Below are 18,562 nucleotides of genomic sequence, written 5' to 3'. Positions count from 1 at the left end.
AAAGTCCCCTGAGGGTTCAGGATAAAGCTATTGTCACATCCTTAGCTAGCATGTCTGTCCTGCCCTATACCACTTTCCTGCTTCCCTTCCACTGTAGGCACTACCCCATGAGTAAGTGCCGGGACATCTGCCAAGATGACTACGAATCCCCACAGACTCAAGCTCTGTGTCTGGGGAATCTCAACTTAAGACAGATGATCTCTTTCCATTTCCTTCGTAGCTCCTCAGGGAGGTGCTCTTGGAGTTCTGTAGTCTTAGCAGCCTGCATGGAGTGATGGATGTGCCAGTTAAAAGGAAGTCTCAACTAATAGTTCAAGGGGTTTCTGTAAGCGACTTGGGACATGGTCATGTCAGTGCTCCAGGACTCATTCTTTCACTAGATAAGTAAATACAAATCACATATCCTCACATTCAATATTTTTTCCACATCATGAGTCCAGTGGTAGTGTTGGTGCAGTGGACCTGGTCATATACTTCACAGATCTCAGCCTTGATTGTGAACATAAGTGTCGAGCCCTTGTATGCAAATCAACCTCTAGCTCCTGATGGTGCATCCAAATGATAACTCTAATTCGGCAGCAGCATATTTGCACTGTACATTACAGTACTCTCAGTTCATAAGACAGTGAAGTAACTGGCTGTGTCTTACCACACGGTCCTCAATGATGAAGACATCATTATCTGATCTGCCCTTTCTAGACAGTTCCCCAAGCTGTATTTGTTAACCTTTACTCTGTAGGACTCACTGACAAGGATGTGTTTTATGGTTCCCCACCCCATAGGGAGGGCATAGCCAATTTCCAGTTGACAATGGCTTAGACCAGCAAGATTTTCAACAGAAAAGCAGGCTCTGTATGTTCGACGACACAGTTGAAAACATCAGGCCCAGTGGGGCAATATATGACAAAAAGAGTTGCTCAGAGAATGTATTCCCATTGCAGCTAGTTTAACCTAAGAACACAAATTATATTTCTCTTTTCCCCTCTTGGCATTTGTTCAATGCACCTACCTGTCTGTCCTGGTTTCAATCTGGGACTATAAACCATGACCATGCTAAAGTAAACCTTCATTTCTCAAGACTAGTGTTCCTGGCATGCACCCTACCCTTGGGATCTCTGAGTATAATAAACTGTCTTTTCAATAGTGATTGTCTTCTGATCTATTGGTCTTGCCATACCTAAATAATAATAATAATAATAGATATGTTTTAAAAGAGTAACCTGTTTCCCATACTTGTACTGCTAGTACAAGTACGATGGCTTACTTAATTCATGAAAATCCACTGTGCCACATCCAGCTGACAAGACACATTTGGTTATTAAATGAATAGTTTGTGACTACCAAAATCTCTACCTCCTTTTGAGAGACACTCAACCTTTGGTGTGAATTTGACACAGAGATAAATCTAGGAGTTTCCATTTCTTTCCTCTGGCACAACTCAGTGTGTACCTTCATTTGGAGGATGTGAATCAGCTACTTTTCAGTATCCTAGTATGTTCACCTGATCTTCTGGTCCAGTTGGTCTTTACCTCAAATTCCTGGGACCAGGCAGCCCCAGGATGCCTGATCTGCATACTTTGACCCACATTGTTAATTCCTCAGTAGAAAGACTCATGTTCTCTGGCGATTTTTAATATGAAAACCACCTAATACAGGGATATTGACTGCATGGACATTGTCAACCCCAGGGGTAAAATAGTTTTACAGAGGCAATGCCACAGATGTGCATTTTCCTTCTCTCCACTCAGGTGGTACCATTATAGCTGCCTGAAATAGGGAGCGCAAGGCTTTATGTAGCTGCTGATGCAGGCTATTTTAAAGCTGATTCTCCTTCTCTTAAAATGGGACAGGACCCAGTCCTTGCAGGGCACTCATTAAACCAGAAGGCTCAAAACTTCCTGCTCTATCATGAATAGTGCCAATAACTGTAACCAAAGGCTGTATTGATGTGGTTCCACAGACTTTAAGACAAAAGATTTTTTTGTTCTGCACTAGTTCAGAATCAGCTGCCATGTGTAGGACAAGGGAAGGTACTACATTAAATTGAAACTTAATTTTATGGGTACAAATTTAGCAAATATCCAATTAAATTTGAAATTTAGATAAACAACAACTATTTTTATATAAGTATGTCCAAATATTGCAGGAGTATACTTATACTAAAATTTTTCCATTGTTTATCTGAAATTCAGATTTAACTAGGAGTCTTATATTTTATCTGAAACCTCTACCCAGGGGTACACCCTAACAAAGGAGGATTTGGACTAGAATCTATTCCTCTATCATAACCAATTTTCCACAGATGGATGGCAAAGTATAGCAAATGCTGTGGCTTCCCCAGGAAGACAGCATAGTCTGCCAGGCCTCTAGATATTTCTATGAAACTATTACATTTGAGACATCCTGTGACATGGGCAACCTTTGCTGTTGGCCACCAGGCCAAGGCTAGAACCTCCTCTCTTGGTTCAAGATCTAGGATCCAGCACTTTTCCGCTCTAAAACTTCTATTATTTACAATATTCCAGGGAGCGACTTAGTAACACATAATCAGCCTCTCACATCATTAACCTTTCTCTGAATTCCTTCATGAAGAGCTCACTACTCAAGTGAGAATATAAGTCCTTTTTCCCATCAGTAGATATAAAGAAAAATCCAATACCTTAGGATTTTACACTTACCTAGTTGTTTTTCTCCATCTATCCTCTATTTAAACTATGATATCCTTCCTGCCTATTTTGCAAACTGCATCGTACAAATTATTCATATAACAAAGTTCAGATACTGGCAAAAACATTGGCTCAGAATTATTTCTTTATACTTTATTTTCAATACTTAAGAATATGCACAAATAAATACTTAAGTTCTTAGATGTCTGTGCATAATTATAGCTCTCTGTTGCCTAACTCCCCACTAAGGTACACTGAATGCTTGGTGGTCTTAGCATCCCAGACAGCCTATGCAATCTGACTTTCACTCATGCTGAACCTACTTTCCTGGTAAAAATTTTGCTAGTCACAAACTTTCATCAACCTCACACTGGCTCTGACCTCCCATGGGACTCAAGAACATGAGAACACTTCCTCTCCAATGAGTTACAAGGAACTGAACAAGACAGAGCCTCCCACATAGATTCATTTAATAAAATTATATGCAACAGAAATAATACATAAAATTTGTAAGTAGTATCTTTAAGTCATTAAAAAAGATATATGACCTAATGGAAAACTATCTAAATTATTATATAAAAAATAAGCAGGTCACAGAAGAAATACAAAATTGACTTTTGATATGGATGTTAACAATAACCAAGGGATTGAAACTGAAACACATGCACTAAGTAGCATTTTCACTCAATGGATTTTTAAAAATTGAAAAAGTAGATATTATACAGAGTTGACAATGATGAAGAAAATAAGGGAACGCCTATACTGCTGAAATAAAGGTAAAATGGTATTATCTGTAGCTGAAGAGCAATAGCATCTATGTTTTTAATGGTAATATCTTTCATCTTAGCAATTCCACTTTAGAGATAGATAGATTTTTTTTTTTGAGACAGAATTTCATTCTATCTCCCCTGGTAGAGTGCAGTAGCATCATTGTAGCTCACTGCGACCTCAAACTCCTGGGCTCAAGATCCCCCTGCCTTAGCATCCTAAGTAGCTGAACTACAGGCATGCTCTGCCACACATGGCTAATTTTTCTGTTTGTAATAGAGACTGGGTCTCACTTTTGCTCAGGCTGGTCTGAATTCCTGAGCTCAAGCAATCCTCCTACCTTGGCCTCCCAGAGTGCTAGGATTAAAGGCGTGAGCTACCTGGATATATATCTTAATGAAACTTGTACAAAGAGGGGTTAAAAAAGAATGATATTGCTTGCAATAATCAAAGATAAGAAACAATTCTAAATTTTATCAACAAATTAAAATAAACATATCAACACTATGGAATACTAGATGGTAATATAAAATTATGTATTATATATTTATTATTTTCACTTTACAGTGACATATTGTGAAATGAAGATAGCAATTTTCAAAAAAATACAAGTCTGTTTCTATTAATGTAAATGAGACTAAAATATACTTAGTAAGTATAAAAAGTTTAACATGGATAAAGACCAACTAATACCAATAATATTTGACAAGAGAGTGAGATTTAAGCAGAGGAAAAAATAAAATTTCTATTGTTAGTTTATATATATAAAATGTTAATTTATTATGTCATTATAAATGCAGAAACACATGCACATATATGTGGTGGAATAGGAATGGCCACATATTCTTTGGCATCCCTCCTATTGACAGATGGCATCTGTATACCTTCCCCTTGAACAAGGGTAGGCTTTGCCTACTGAGCTGCATTGACCAATAGAACATGGCAGTACTGATGCTAAGACAGTTTCCAGATTCAGGTTTTAATAGACTGTCCATTTCCACTTCTGCTGTCTTGGAACTCTCACTCTCATGATGTTCCCTCTGGGAACCCAGCCAGTATCCTGTGGTGAAACAACAGTCCCTGATGAGTGCTAGCCAAGAGTCAATATCAACTGAAGGCCACGTATATGCGCCATCTTGGACGTTCAGGCCAGTCGAGTCATCAAGATGTGATTGCAGCAGCATAGGCTATAAAAAGAATTTCTCAGCTGAGCCTACTCAACACAAAGAATTATGAAAGATAATTATAACTTTTTGTTTTAAGTCACAAATTTGAGGGATGGTTTATTACACAGCAATAGATAACAAGAACAATACAGGTTGATATCCCTTATCTGAAATGGAACCAGAAGTGTTTTAGATTTTAGATTTTTCTGGATGTTGGAATATTTGCATACACATAATGAAATGTCTCAGGAATGAGACCCACATCCAAAAAAATTAATTTATGTTTTATATTCACATTATACACGTAGGCTGAAGGTAATTTTATACGATATATTTAATGATTTTGTGCATGAAACAAAGTTTGTGTTAAGTATTTATGTGTGGAATTTTCCAATTTTGGCCTCATTTTGGCTCTCAAAAACTTTCTGATTTTGGAGCATTTTGGATTTTAGATTTTCAGATTATAGATGCTTGACTTGTATGTATAAAATGTTTTGAAACATTCAGAAGTAAACATAGAACTAAATAATAAAAAAGAATATACAATGTCAAATCTATATATTTGGGAATATTTAATTAACATAAGTCAAAATTTTTAAATAATATCTTATCTTCACTTACAAGCACAGTTCTTGACATATAGTAGGTGTTTCACAAATATTGTAAAACGTACACACAAGAAAGCTGTAGGGTCAAAGAAATCTTAAAAGAAGAGAGAGTAATCTAGGTGAAAATGATAAATATATTTTCTCTAAGACTCTTCAAGATCCCTTCAACAATTCAGAAATTAGACATTCTATTACTTATATTTCATATATGAGGTTTGTTGTAATAACTTATTACTTTTAGTTAATACTTTACCAAACCAAAGAAAGGGAGATATACCCAAACATGTTATGCCTCTTATATAATCAGTATGCCCAGGAAAGTGCACATGCATAGACTTACATAAACATAAAATATTTTGTATAAAATTATAGAAGTATCATGAAGACTACACTTAGAAGACTTCAATGGAAGATATACACCAAAAATATCATTCTTCTTTGTTAAAGACCATATAATAAATGTGGCATTGTAGTACTAAACAATATCATAGGTTTATTCAAATGAAGAGAAGGTTACCTACTATAGAGTTGAGAGGTTCATCTAAAAATTTTAGTAGTTTTGAGTATCAGAATCTTTTCTGAGCCTCCTGAATAACTGAAAATATATAAATTATATTTCCTGATTGCTATTATTAAAAATGGCCCACTGTTATTCTAAAGGGTATTGAAAAGGGGGGGATTCTAGAAGAGAAAAATCTGGGAAGATGAAGACCAGTGTAGAACATAGAAGAGGGACATGACACTAAATTCCAGGCCTGGACTCTTGTTTAGGGCATATGATCTTATGGCCACCAGTGAAACAATAAATAAGTATATCTCATAATATCAGCATTGAGGCAAATTGCTGTCAATCTACAAAGAGAAGGCCACCCATGTGTGAAAGGAAACCTACATGTATGTCTAGAGACTTCTGCTTCTAGACATACAGGCAGAGCCCCTTGTCTCAGGGTGACCTTCTATCAAAACCAACCATAGTCACTGAGTAAAATAGAAAACAAACAATAAAAAACAGATTTTAGATGGAATTACAAAGCAATTAAGTAATAATGATTTGAGGGGTCAAACTTCTAGAGATAAAGCAAAGTCATTGATGTGAATCTGCCATTTTCTTTTCCATTTCCCTTGGGGTGCTTCTTTATTCTTAATCTATGAGCATCAAGAGAAAAATAATCCAAAAAGAATGTGTCATCTAAGAAACTAATAATTAGGTATACCTTTTAGTGATCTCACAGCACTGGGGAAGAATGACTGGAATTTGAGCTACCTAGCAGCCAGGACTTTAGCACTAAGATCCTTGGAAAAGAAGGGCAACAATAAAGAAGAGAGAGATGACAATATTCTGAGCTTCATATCCACTTGAGATTTGTTGATTCTGAAGTTTCATAGGATAAGAAGCTGAAAAGATAGGAAGAGTGGAAGCTGAGAAGCTAAAAACCTAGGAAGAACTTCACACAATCTCACAGTAAAAGGGAGACAAAAGTTATTAAGTTCAAGGCTTCCAGATGCAAGGTTATGATTATGACTGTATGCTTTCAGTTGACTCTCAAGAAAGAAAATTCTCATGTATTACTAGGGGGAATGAAAATTGTTTCAGTAAGCTTGCAAATATTTTTGTTTTGGTACAGAGAGATTCTTGTCTAAAAATTTCCTCAGGGCCCAGGATTTCAGTAGCCTTACCATCTTCAAAATGGAATACATCACTTACTCCACTGCAACTTGGGTGAAAGAGATTTTAAAGGGGGAAAAAAAGCTTTTATGGGTCAGGCCTTGGAACTGGTCATCACATCCATCCACATTTCATTGGCAGGAAATTAGTCATATGGCCACATTTCATTGCAAGAGGAATTTACTCTACTTCTGAATCCAAGAGACATATAAATGGATTTGATGAACACATAAACAGTCTCTACCATGCACCATTTCCCATTGTTTACACACATGTTAAATAGCATTCCTTGAACAATGCTAGACATAAAAAAAATGCTTAACAGATACTTTGCATTTTAATTTTAGTTTACTATGTACAAGTAAAATTTGTCTATGAACACTTAGAGTAGGCAGTTGCAATATGCTAAAAGAATTGTCTAGGTTCAAAACATTTTTTCTGCTTTTTACTGATTTAACAGGAAAACGTAATCTAAACTCCTTTAGTTCTTACTTTATGCACACCAGTGATAAATTTGTTATAAAAGGAAGTGAATTTTACAACTTGAGAAACCAATGATATAAAAAGCTATTAAAGACTGTACACTATTGTGCAGGATAGATCTTCACAGCTGGCAATGGAAGTCTTAAAATAGAGGTTCTCATGTCATTCTTGTTGGTAACCCTTTTCAAAGGCTCACTACATTGTTTTGTAATGTATGTCTAATTTGAATATGCCATAGTAAATTCCCCCAAGCCATTGTTTTTGAGAAAAATTTTCATTTTCATTGATTTTTTCTTACTATGCTTTGGAAATTTACCCACCAGCATTTAAGGATAAACTTAAATCTATGAAAGCATTCCTAATCACAGCATCTTCCCATAAGATTTTCCAGAAAGATTTTGATGTGCTTTCTGTACAGGCATTAACTTATCAAAGTTTATTTTAGAAATCAGGGAGTTGCAAATAAGTGTAAGAAGAGGTCATGATTAAGCAAAAAAATGTATTGATCTCTGTGTCCATCTATCATGGACTTCACATTATAAATTTCATGATTGTACATAGAAACTTTTTTTTGCAATATTTATCTTGTCTTTGGCAGAGTTTAAACAAGATTGAATAATTGCTCATCTATTTTAGCGGTGGTTGATTCAGTTCTCAATGTTTTAATCTATCTTGCTCTCTAATTTACATGGTCTGTTCAATTAATGTTGAGAGGCCAACCAAATAAGGAAATAAAGCACTCAGCTAACATTTGTTAACTTGGCTGGTATCTGTTAAGCACTGTCTTCTGGCTCTTTATACAAATCTTCTTATTTAATTTATTTTAATTCTCACATTCTTCTCACCTTGCCTGTAAGGTAGATATTACAGAGATTGCTATTAAAGAGCTTTGCACAGTGTGATTTAATTGGCAGCTTTTCTTATGACTGGTCCATGTCTTCCTAATTATTAAATATTTAAAACAGCATCTCTGATAATTACCATCCCATCTTACAGAAGAAAAAACTAGATTTTAGGGATAAATGAACATCTGGTAAAAGATGGAGTAGAGACACAAAATTCGAGAGTTTAGTCATTATCACATGTTATATTGAATACTATTTTAAAATACATTGCAATCTGTATTTATTGAAAGACTTATTTTTCCAAGACTTTTGAGTCTTACCTTTAGAAAATTTGAGTAACATATAAGGAAAATATTTCGATGCATTAAAATATATGTTTAATTATCAAAATGCAAAATCTTAAATTATCAGAGACACAGGAAGAACACTATTCCTGCTGTTAGCTATATATATTTCACTTTTCCTTATCCATCACCAGATTATCACAACATAAACCCAAACCAAAGTTGTGGAAATATGAAGGTAATAGTTTTGACTTAAAGTGTGTGTGTGTGTGTGTGTGTGTGTATGTACTTGAGAATACAAAAAATATATATATATCAAACTATTAAGATAATAACTAGGAATTTCTTTACTTCTTTTCTTTATTTCACTCATATACATACACACAAAACGTTCATAGTATGAAAGGATATTTTTTCTACACCACAAAATTATGAGATATATTTAAATAAAGCAATCCTATTTTAGATTTTTGTTATCCTTGGACTAATAAAATGAGGAAAATTGAGTATTTATGGTTACAATAAAAACATTGGCAATCAACACAACTTATTCATATTTATAAAAATACATGGCATCTGGCTCTATCTGGAGGGAATCTATACTCCAGTTCAATTTTAGTTCCCTGCAACATATCCATAAGTCCCCAAACAGCTAATCATGAAAATATTAATGAAACAAGCACATGCTTTATTCATAAGTCTTGGCTTACTAGCCTCTTATTACATTGCCAGAGAAAAGGAATATTAAAATAAATGCTATGTGTTCGGCACTGAAAATAAATCAAAAGAGCCACAATGTTAGTTATAATAAATTCCAGTCAAATATCATTTTTGTCATCTTAAACAATTAACATTTTCAACAATTCTAGAATAATTTTCTTTAGATATAATTGGCTGGGTAGAATAATTCAAAATCCTAAATACATAAGGTATTGCAAGACAGTACATAATTGATGTTATATAATACAAAGCAATATTCTTATTATTATTTTAGTTTTTCAGAATTATATAATAGGAGTTTATGTTATGTACCATAAATTTCTAATTCACTAAACTGCATTCAGTATCTACAAAAATTATCAATATGACTTATGGTAGTGCTTTATAAAAACAAAATTTACTTCTTTTGTATCTGATTTGTTAAGGTGAAATATTTACTTAAAGGAAAAAAATAATTGTTTGCTGGCAGCAGAATTCTTTACAACATCATAAAGAAGTAGGCAACTATTCATTGCACTACTCCAGGAGGTACCAATTCACAATGGATACTTGTGCAGTGAGCCTACAAGAGCCAAATGTGCCTTGGGGTGGAATCATTTCAAGATCAATATTACATCTAATTTCTAGTCTCTTATGCTTTCTTACCCTTTGCAAAAATCTTTCAGAATATTTCAAATGGTGTGGGCCTCTCTATCAGTTGAGTGGCTGACTTTTTGTGAAACTTCTTCTGCCTCATTAGTTTTGCATTGGCTGCTACTGCAGGGATACCTTAGAGATATTTTTGCATTAGAGACATTTCAAACCCCTATCTCTCTAGAAACGTGTGCCTTACAACAGATTTAATGCTTCTAATCTGTACATCCATCCAGCTGTTTAGACTTTGTTAATTCATACATATGGCAGCAGTCAAAATTTAACAGAAAGTACATTTAGAATTATGTTCAAAACAAAGGATGGCCCCAAACAGGAATGTCAAGTTAAATCTGCCATGCATTTACTGTGTCTCACAAATGACCCACAACAGAGTTTCACTCTCATGAAGAATGACCAGTTAATTAACCTTCGTATAATTCAAAGTCATTCACTCATTACTGCAAGCTAGCAAAGTCATCACAAGGATAGCATACTCATTCTTTCAATGTGAGAGAATTGTTGCCTTTATTTTTCAGAATTTCTGTCCTTGGATTTCAATACTAAAACCCTTGTCTTGCCTACCGGTATACAGTAGCTTTTCTAATAATGAATTTACATCACTATCTTTGTAAAAATTATTTACAAAAGACCATTGCAATATTTGTAATTTCATAAATATATTCTGTATTTAATTTGCTAAAACTCCTGTTTTTTGGACCCTTTTAAAAGTCAAGTTTTATAGCTCTCTCTATAGAAAAGGAGTAGTTTCTTTTAAAGTTCTCCCTAGTAATACTTAGTATATGCTTGACTTCAAAACATCCATTCCCAGCTTAAAATTTTCTCTTGGCTTGTACACTCTATTGCTTATTGACATATTTATTTAGTTCTCTTTCAAGCACTTCAAACTCAATACTCCAGAAATAAACTTATCATCCTCCTACTCTCCTACAGTGTTACCTGGGTTAGTAAGAGCACCACCATTGTCCCAGTTGCTGAGTCTAGGAATCTGAGAGTTAACCTAGAATCCTTCTCTGTTATCTCTCACATGCAATTGGCAATAACTGGTGAACTCCACCTCCTAAATATTTCCATCCCCTTCTTCTTATTTCTTCCCCCACTGAAAACCTCCTATGCAAGGTCACCAACATCCCTTGTTTGGGCATTTGGAACAGCCTCATAACTTATCTATCTGCTTCCCATTTTTCTCCATTACAATTCATCCTCCCTTTTTCAGGCTATGGAATATTAGTAAAACACAAATCTGACAATTCACTACCTTATTAAAAATCCCTTGATGATTTTCCATTTCTATTAGGATAAAGTCCAGATTTATCAAATTCCCTGCATGAATTCTTCTCAACAAACTTTCCAGCCTCAAATACTGGTATGCTCATCATCTCTTCTCAGGCACTGTATTCACCTGCTTTCCTTTTCTCCAATAGATTTTGCTCTCTTACCATCATACATTCAGACTTTTTGCATCTTCTTCTGCCTGAAATTCATCCTCACAAGCTCCTGGATAGCTCCTTTCCATCACTCATTTATCAGTTTAAATAGTACACAAGCCAGGATACCTTCTCTGGCCTATTAGATTAAATCAAGTCCCCTGACTTGATTCTCATAAGTTCTTGTATTTCCTTCCCCTTTATTAACACCCTCTTCTGTATTCTCTCTAGTTTCTCCTGAGCTTTTAAATTAGTGTGGGTGTGGATCCCTCTACGTTGTTCATCTGTGTAATACCAGTCACGATCACCTATCTATTATTTAAAAGCAGAAACTTCAAAAAAGTACTTTCTAGTTTGACATTCAGTCTTTCTACATAATGTATCAGCATAGGAAATATTTTTAAAGATAGCAGACATAGGTTTAGGGGAGAGAGCTAGCAGCTGGGGCTCTGAGCCAGACTCTCTGGTGTAAAGTTTAGATCTGAACCTCACTAGCTGTGTTACCTTGGGCAAGTTACTTAATATCCCTGTGTTTCAATTTTCTCATCTATAAGATGGAGTTACTATTTATACCTACCTCATGGTTTTGTTGTGAAGATTAAATGCCATAATACTTGTACAGTGCTTACAATGGTACCTGGCACATAGAAAACCTGCTGTATACTTGTTAAGTGTTATTATTGCTAGTGTTTTAAACAGTAAGATGTAGAGTCAGGTTGTATTCAAAGTCTTGCTTTGAGACACTCCAAATTTGTTATTTTGGTCAACTGACTCAAGTACATAAAGCCTCAGATTATTCTTCCACATAAAATAAGGGGGACAGAAAGTGTTTCTTAAAAGCATACTGACTAGTGCTAATGTTAAGCTATATCAGACAGTTGAACTGGAAAATAGAAAATTTCTTGCTTAAGTTAAAATTTCTTGCTTTAAGTTCATTTAAAACTATAGCATTCATATATTTGACATAAACCTTAGTTCCTCTGATCTCAGTTGAAAATCTTTATTACTTACCATAATTAAAAATAGATGAATTTGTGCATTAAGTACAAATGTCCACATTCAAGAAATTAAAATTAATAGTAACTTAAATGTATCTTCCTGTGAACTTGCCCAATGTGGAAAAATGCTATCCCATTTTTTTCTATGAAGTAAAGGTAAAATATTTAGTATTTTCCTATTTTTAGATTGCATCTCAGGACTATTAAAAGTTATGATTCTCGACATAATTGTATAGATTCTTTCCTTATGTATATTCTTTTAAGTGTAGATTCGTTTTATGTTAACTCTAATAATGGAAAGATTGAATTTTTACCTATTACTATTATTTTCCCCTTTGGTCATGAAATTTTAACATCACATTTCTCTGGCATCCTCATTGCAACTCACAAAATTTCCTATGATAGGGTATGTCATCTGGTACTCATTTCCCTGACACTTCATCATGCTGACCCATGCAAAGTTTTAAAGTAACACTAACTCATATTATTAGCAGTCCTATCATGGCATTATATTTAAGCTATTTTCCTTTACTGCATACAGAATGGAATAATTATTCTAAGTGTGAAATACAAATATAAATATTTTCTGGCCAAATTTATTACACCATGTTCAAATACGTAGTTTAGAAGCTAACAATATCGGCAAAGCTGCTGCCTTTGCATAAGGTTTTGATGTCTTACTGGTTGATGCAAAGGGGAGAAGTGCATTCTAGAATACACCATGAGACAAGTAGGCAAATTGTTCTGAGCTGGGTCAGAGGCAAACCACCACAAATCAAGCAGACCCTTCACTCAAGAACAAAGCGTAACAACACAGCTGTCTCTGTAACAGCAGATGCTCAAAGCAGAAAAAAATTTTCTCTCCACAGTGATTTATAATGGATGGTGCTCTGTTTCTCCAACTTTTCAACATCTTTATCTTGGAGAATTGCCACCTTTTTGATTTGAACTTCTCCAAGATAAAACCTACAAACTTGATTTCCTCATCTTCGGTGCTCAGACGCAATGATGGAGATGACTAATGCAAGACCTCAGTTCAGAATTGAGCAACACAACAAGAAGAATCTGCACAGAATCCATTTTGCTTAAGGGGGGTTGCAGAGGCAGCTGGCTTTCTGAGCAGCAGTGCTTGCAGGATGGCATTCCTGCCTCTGAAATGATTCCAGTAGGGGTGGCAGTAAATTGGAGTTCCTGGCAGGAGGGTGTGGAGTGTGGGAGTGGCAGCAGTGTAGTCAGCAAGCCAGTTCTGTGATGACTTGGCTTTGGTTTGCAGGAAGCTGAGTCTTAGGGCTGGTTCTTCAGGCACCCAAACGTTCCATGAATTAACCATTTTGTTGTTGTTGTTGTTGTTTATAAATACCTTTTCTGCTTCATCAGGCAGAGTCAATTTCTGCTGCTTCCAACAAGAGCATGAAGATCAAACCATAGGAATCTGTTTACAGCTCTGAATGTTATTAAGCCTAGCTGGAATTACATCTGGGGTGAGAAAAAGAATAGAGCAATTAAATTATAAAGCTATTTTTTAAGTATGAATAGTTATTAAGAGTGGTATAAGTGCTTGACACACAAAAACTCATTTAATCTTCACAAAAACCTGGTGGGGATGGTTTTATACCCCTGACACTGGTGAGAAAACTGAAGCAGAAATTAACCAACTTGCCAGGATTTTGGTGTTATTGATTACTAAGGCCCTGCGACAGAGGCAGATCTAAGTTACCAGTATTCTTGCTTAAGGGCCATTGAAATATGAAATTGTTCCATATTTCTGATAAGTTTAAACTAGTAATGTATTGAATCATCTTACCACATGCATTAGCTATTGTTACACATATGACTCTCTTGTTTCCAAATGGCTATAATAAAAGTGAAAGCACTGGCTGACTCCCTTCCCTTTTCCAGGCACTTTTACCCCATGCTTATCTTCAAGTCCATGTTTCTATCAATTGTAACCCTTGTGTCTGTACTTTAACATGTTAAGCATCAACTTTCAAGCTTGCTCAGATGAATAGGTTCCTCTTTGCTTAGATGTCAACTTTTAGTCAGAGTAATCCTGGTTCTTTTCTTGTCAGTTACAAGGAACACTTAGAGAATACAAACATTTTTATCTGGGTCATTTTAAGAAGGAATAAACTAAACTTAAAACAGAAAAGCTGCTCAAAATCTACATTGAAGAAGTATTGAAAAATCCTATGGAAATTGACAAGGCATTTCCCAGAGTTATTATTAACACTAGTAATCATTTGTCACCTCTAAGAATATGTGACTACAGAATCAAAAGCCCTACTACAGATTTAAAACATAAAATAGATTTTAAAATGCATATACATGTTTTAAAAAGTCAGATCATTCACAAAATATTAATAGTTCCAGAAAAATCTCTGCAAAGAAACTTGAACTGTGTTTTTCCCCCGAGGAAAGGCCCACAATATCTTTGAAATGAATTACTGAGAAGGGTACTTTAAAAATCCAAATAAAACATTGAACAAAACAAAGTTATAGATTAGATTCATAAGATAAATATCACCTTTAAAACTCCCATTATTTTGAAGTTACGGGTTTAAAGATAAATGTTTTCTTTCAAAGTCATTGTTGTGTTCAAGTACCTAAAGGTATTTCATATGTGTCTTTTATGTCATTCAGTAGTTATCAAATTTTCTTTAATTTTCTTTAAGTCCTGCATATTCATTATTCATTGTATTTCTATTTCTTTCTCTTCCCTCTTCCCTCTCTCCTGCCTCTCCCTCCCCTTTACCCCCTCCTTCTCCCTCTGTTCTGCTCTTATCTATTGGTAATATGAAAGCTACTACTGTTCATTTATTTTACAATGGGTCACCTTAGTGAAATTTTGTATTATTTCTAATAGTTTTTTAATTGATTCTGTTAGGTTTTCCTGGTAAATCATTATGTTATCTACAAAGAAATATTGTTTTGCTACTTCTTTCCAAATACTTATAATTTGTTTCATTATATTTCTTACTTGCATGGACTGGACTAGTTCTTCCAAAACAATGCTACTTAATAATAGAGATATCAAATGTCTTTATCTTATTTTTCTGACAATCATCTCTTTCCAATTTATCTTACATCTCTGCTCCTATGACCTCAGAGACTGTCAATTTTTAGTTGTCCTATTTCTTCAGCCACTCTTACTATTTCTTATAAGGCTGCATTGAATTTACTACAGTTTTCTTACAGTTGCTTTTGTTTCTACATTGCATTTGTGTGTTTGGAACCATTCTTATATCTGTTTAAAAGCTGGTGGCTTCATTTCCAACTATTTTTGCCTTTCTTTGTATATTTTAATCAGCACCTGGGGAAGAGGGAAAGTGTGAATCTGCTTTTACTACAAACTCTAAGGTCCAAAAGAACAGAAAGATGTTTCCAGTGACAAGAAGAGTGCCTTCAGTCTCCCAGCTAAAATGTTTCCTCCTGCTTAACAGAGGATGGTTTAGCTATAACTTGCTTTTGCAGAATTTGGAATCAAACAACTGAAGTAGATGAGTTCTAATTTCCTAATTCATAAAGTGAGAATAAAATATCCCTCCTACTTCACATGATAGCTTAAAAAGGAACAACCTCTAACTGTATATGTGATAATTCTTTATAAGCTGTAAAAGTTCATATCATTATTCCTTTATTCATGCAGCTCTTTATTCATGTAGATCTTTTCATTAGTTCCTATTTCTTCTGCATTGGTATTAATATATAAATTCACTTTGATTTCTGTCAACTGTTTTTCTTTTTCTTCTCCCACATTACCATAAGTTTTTTTCCCCCTGCTGAAATAGTATTTCTGGAAATTAAAGTTGATAGGTTTTTTTTGTTTGAACATCAAGGTTTTTATTTGACAATGAAAATATGTCCCTTGTGATACCTATTTCTTACTAATCAAAACCTGCTATTCCCTTCATTGCCATACCAAGGACTATCTTCAAAGATAGGCCCCTGAGGTTTTGTACAGATTTTGTATTGATTTTGGTTAATCCAAGCTTTGGAAATGTGTGATTTAGGAAAATGGTATTCAAATTTGAACTAAGTAATATTAATATGTAGGAAATAAATTTTCTTCTTATTCAATTTCTAATTAAATAAAGCCTCACATTTGAATAAAGATAAACCATGTTTGGTTCTTGCTGCTTAAGTTCCTGCAAAAATAATCCCTGTACAAGCTTTATGGAGATACAAGTTTGTACCTGATATTATTCTTTCACTTAATTATGTCAAGGAAAGACAAGATTGTACCATTTACTTGTTTTAATATTTTAATTTTAACATTTAAAGATGATTCCTTTATATTATAAGAGGGAAAATAAGAATGAAATTGGAATAGTTAACATTCATTTTCAGTTCAAAAATGAAAAATGTCCTCGAAATAATATCTGTTCTAAAAGCGAATCAGTTTTTAATATCAGACAATTTTTAGATAATAAGTTAAAGTATGGGGCTGTTATGGGCTGTATGGGTCTTTAAGGAAGTAATTAAATTAAAATTAGGTTATTAGGGTGGACCCTAATCCTGTCCTACCTGGGGTATCTAAATGTCATTGTGCTCCAGATCCTCCATAGAACCAGTCTGTAGCTTGCCTCCATCAGGAAACACACCTTTGCTTGCCCTTTCCCCCTCTTCTATCCTCTCCCCAAAGGTCATTTTTCCTGAGAACATGCCCTCAATAACTCACTTGCACAAGAATTCAGACTTTGCTCTGCTCAGGCTCTGCTCCTAGGGGAATTTACTCCAGGCAATTGGTGCCAAAAGTGCTCAGAGGAAGCTGCCTCCAATGATGGGAGTCTCCAGTTCTCTTATGCATCAGTCAAAGGCAATGAGAACCCGTGGCTGGTGGTGGGTGGAAAATTGATAGCCTCTAGCACAGGACAGCCCTGAGATTTGCTGGTGCCTCCTTCATAATCTTCACTCTTTTTCTTTGGATGAACTGAGATAGGATATAAGTGAAAGGGAAAAAAGCACTAATTGGTGCAATGATCTAGGGGAAATAGAAACTCTAAATGTTCTGTGGAATTAGGTGGCTATTACACAATGCCCTGTTGTATTGAGAAAAACAATGAGAACTTCAGATGTAATAATAATAAAAAAAACCTTTTCAAGACAGAAGAGCTTCTTACCAGCTTTTTAAAAGCCTCCTATTCGATGGCAATTCCCCCACAAACCTTCTTCTTATATATGCTTCCTGGAAATTGTGACCAACCATAATCCTAAATAAGTTATGCCTGAATGTAGTGAATGGAACATGAGAAGCAAGAGGACCTGAATGGGATAAGTGGCAGACTATTTGAGTGGCAAGTAGCCACTCTTCACCCAGTGAGCACAGGCTGGACCTCTTAGATTCTACAGAGCTGAACCTTGAGGATTTCTGACATGACCCTGGGCCCCTCCCAATCTCCACTCCCTGCCTCAAGCACATGACCATTTGGAAAAGGCAAAGAGAAAAGAAGCAAAAATGAAGCATTCCTTCTAGCCCAGCCCTGGCCTCTGAGGCGAAGGGGATGTGGGCATTGCCTTTCTAACCTAACCTTTCTCTTAGTGATGTTGGGGTAGAGAAGCCATGAGACACTCCCAATGTGCCATGGCTCTGTTCCTCTGCTGTTTCCTGCTTGGTTTGGGGATAGTGTCATCTCAACATTGGAGGAGGGGCATTGCCTCCTTATGTTTAATGGAAAGAGCCCATAGTTCTGTATTTTTGGAATATCTTTCCCAGCCTCTTTTGTGCCCTAGTATTAACTCATGTTTGAATCAGCCTGTAAAAAAAAAAAAATCAAACAAAACTGCAAACATCACAGCTGCTCCACTCTCTGAATAACTGTTCTTGCCACAAATCAGCCCTCTCACTTAGGAAGTTACCCCATCACCACCACCGGCAACTCTGTCAAGGACTGTCATGAGGAAGGAGACCTCCTGACGGACCAACTTGGTGGTGTTTTATGATGCACAAGTTGTTCTCCAGTGCTCCTATAGGACTGGGCTGAAATTAGTTTCCAGCAGAGACTACATTGCTCTGCAGCCTTCTTCCTCCTGCCCTGCGTATTCTGCTTCCCTCACTTTCCTTCCCCCAAGTGCATTTTCTTAATGAGTCATTTTCAGAAAAATCCCCATCGTAGCCTCTGCTTCTGGGAAACTCAACCTAAGATCCTTCCTGATCATATTATTTCCTTACATCTCCCAGAGGTAAACACTCTTAAAATTGTGTTGTTTATATGCTCATACATTTTATTTTATATACATGTATATTTAAATGATACATAGCATTGTTTGCATATTTATGAAA

This window comes from Microcebus murinus, chromosome 15 (assembly GCF_040939455.1).
Source record: "Microcebus murinus isolate Inina chromosome 15, M.murinus_Inina_mat1.0, whole genome shotgun sequence".
NCBI classification, from domain to species: domain Eukaryota; kingdom Metazoa; phylum Chordata; class Mammalia; order Primates; family Cheirogaleidae; genus Microcebus; species Microcebus murinus.
Note: the sequence above shows the minus strand (reverse complement) of the source record.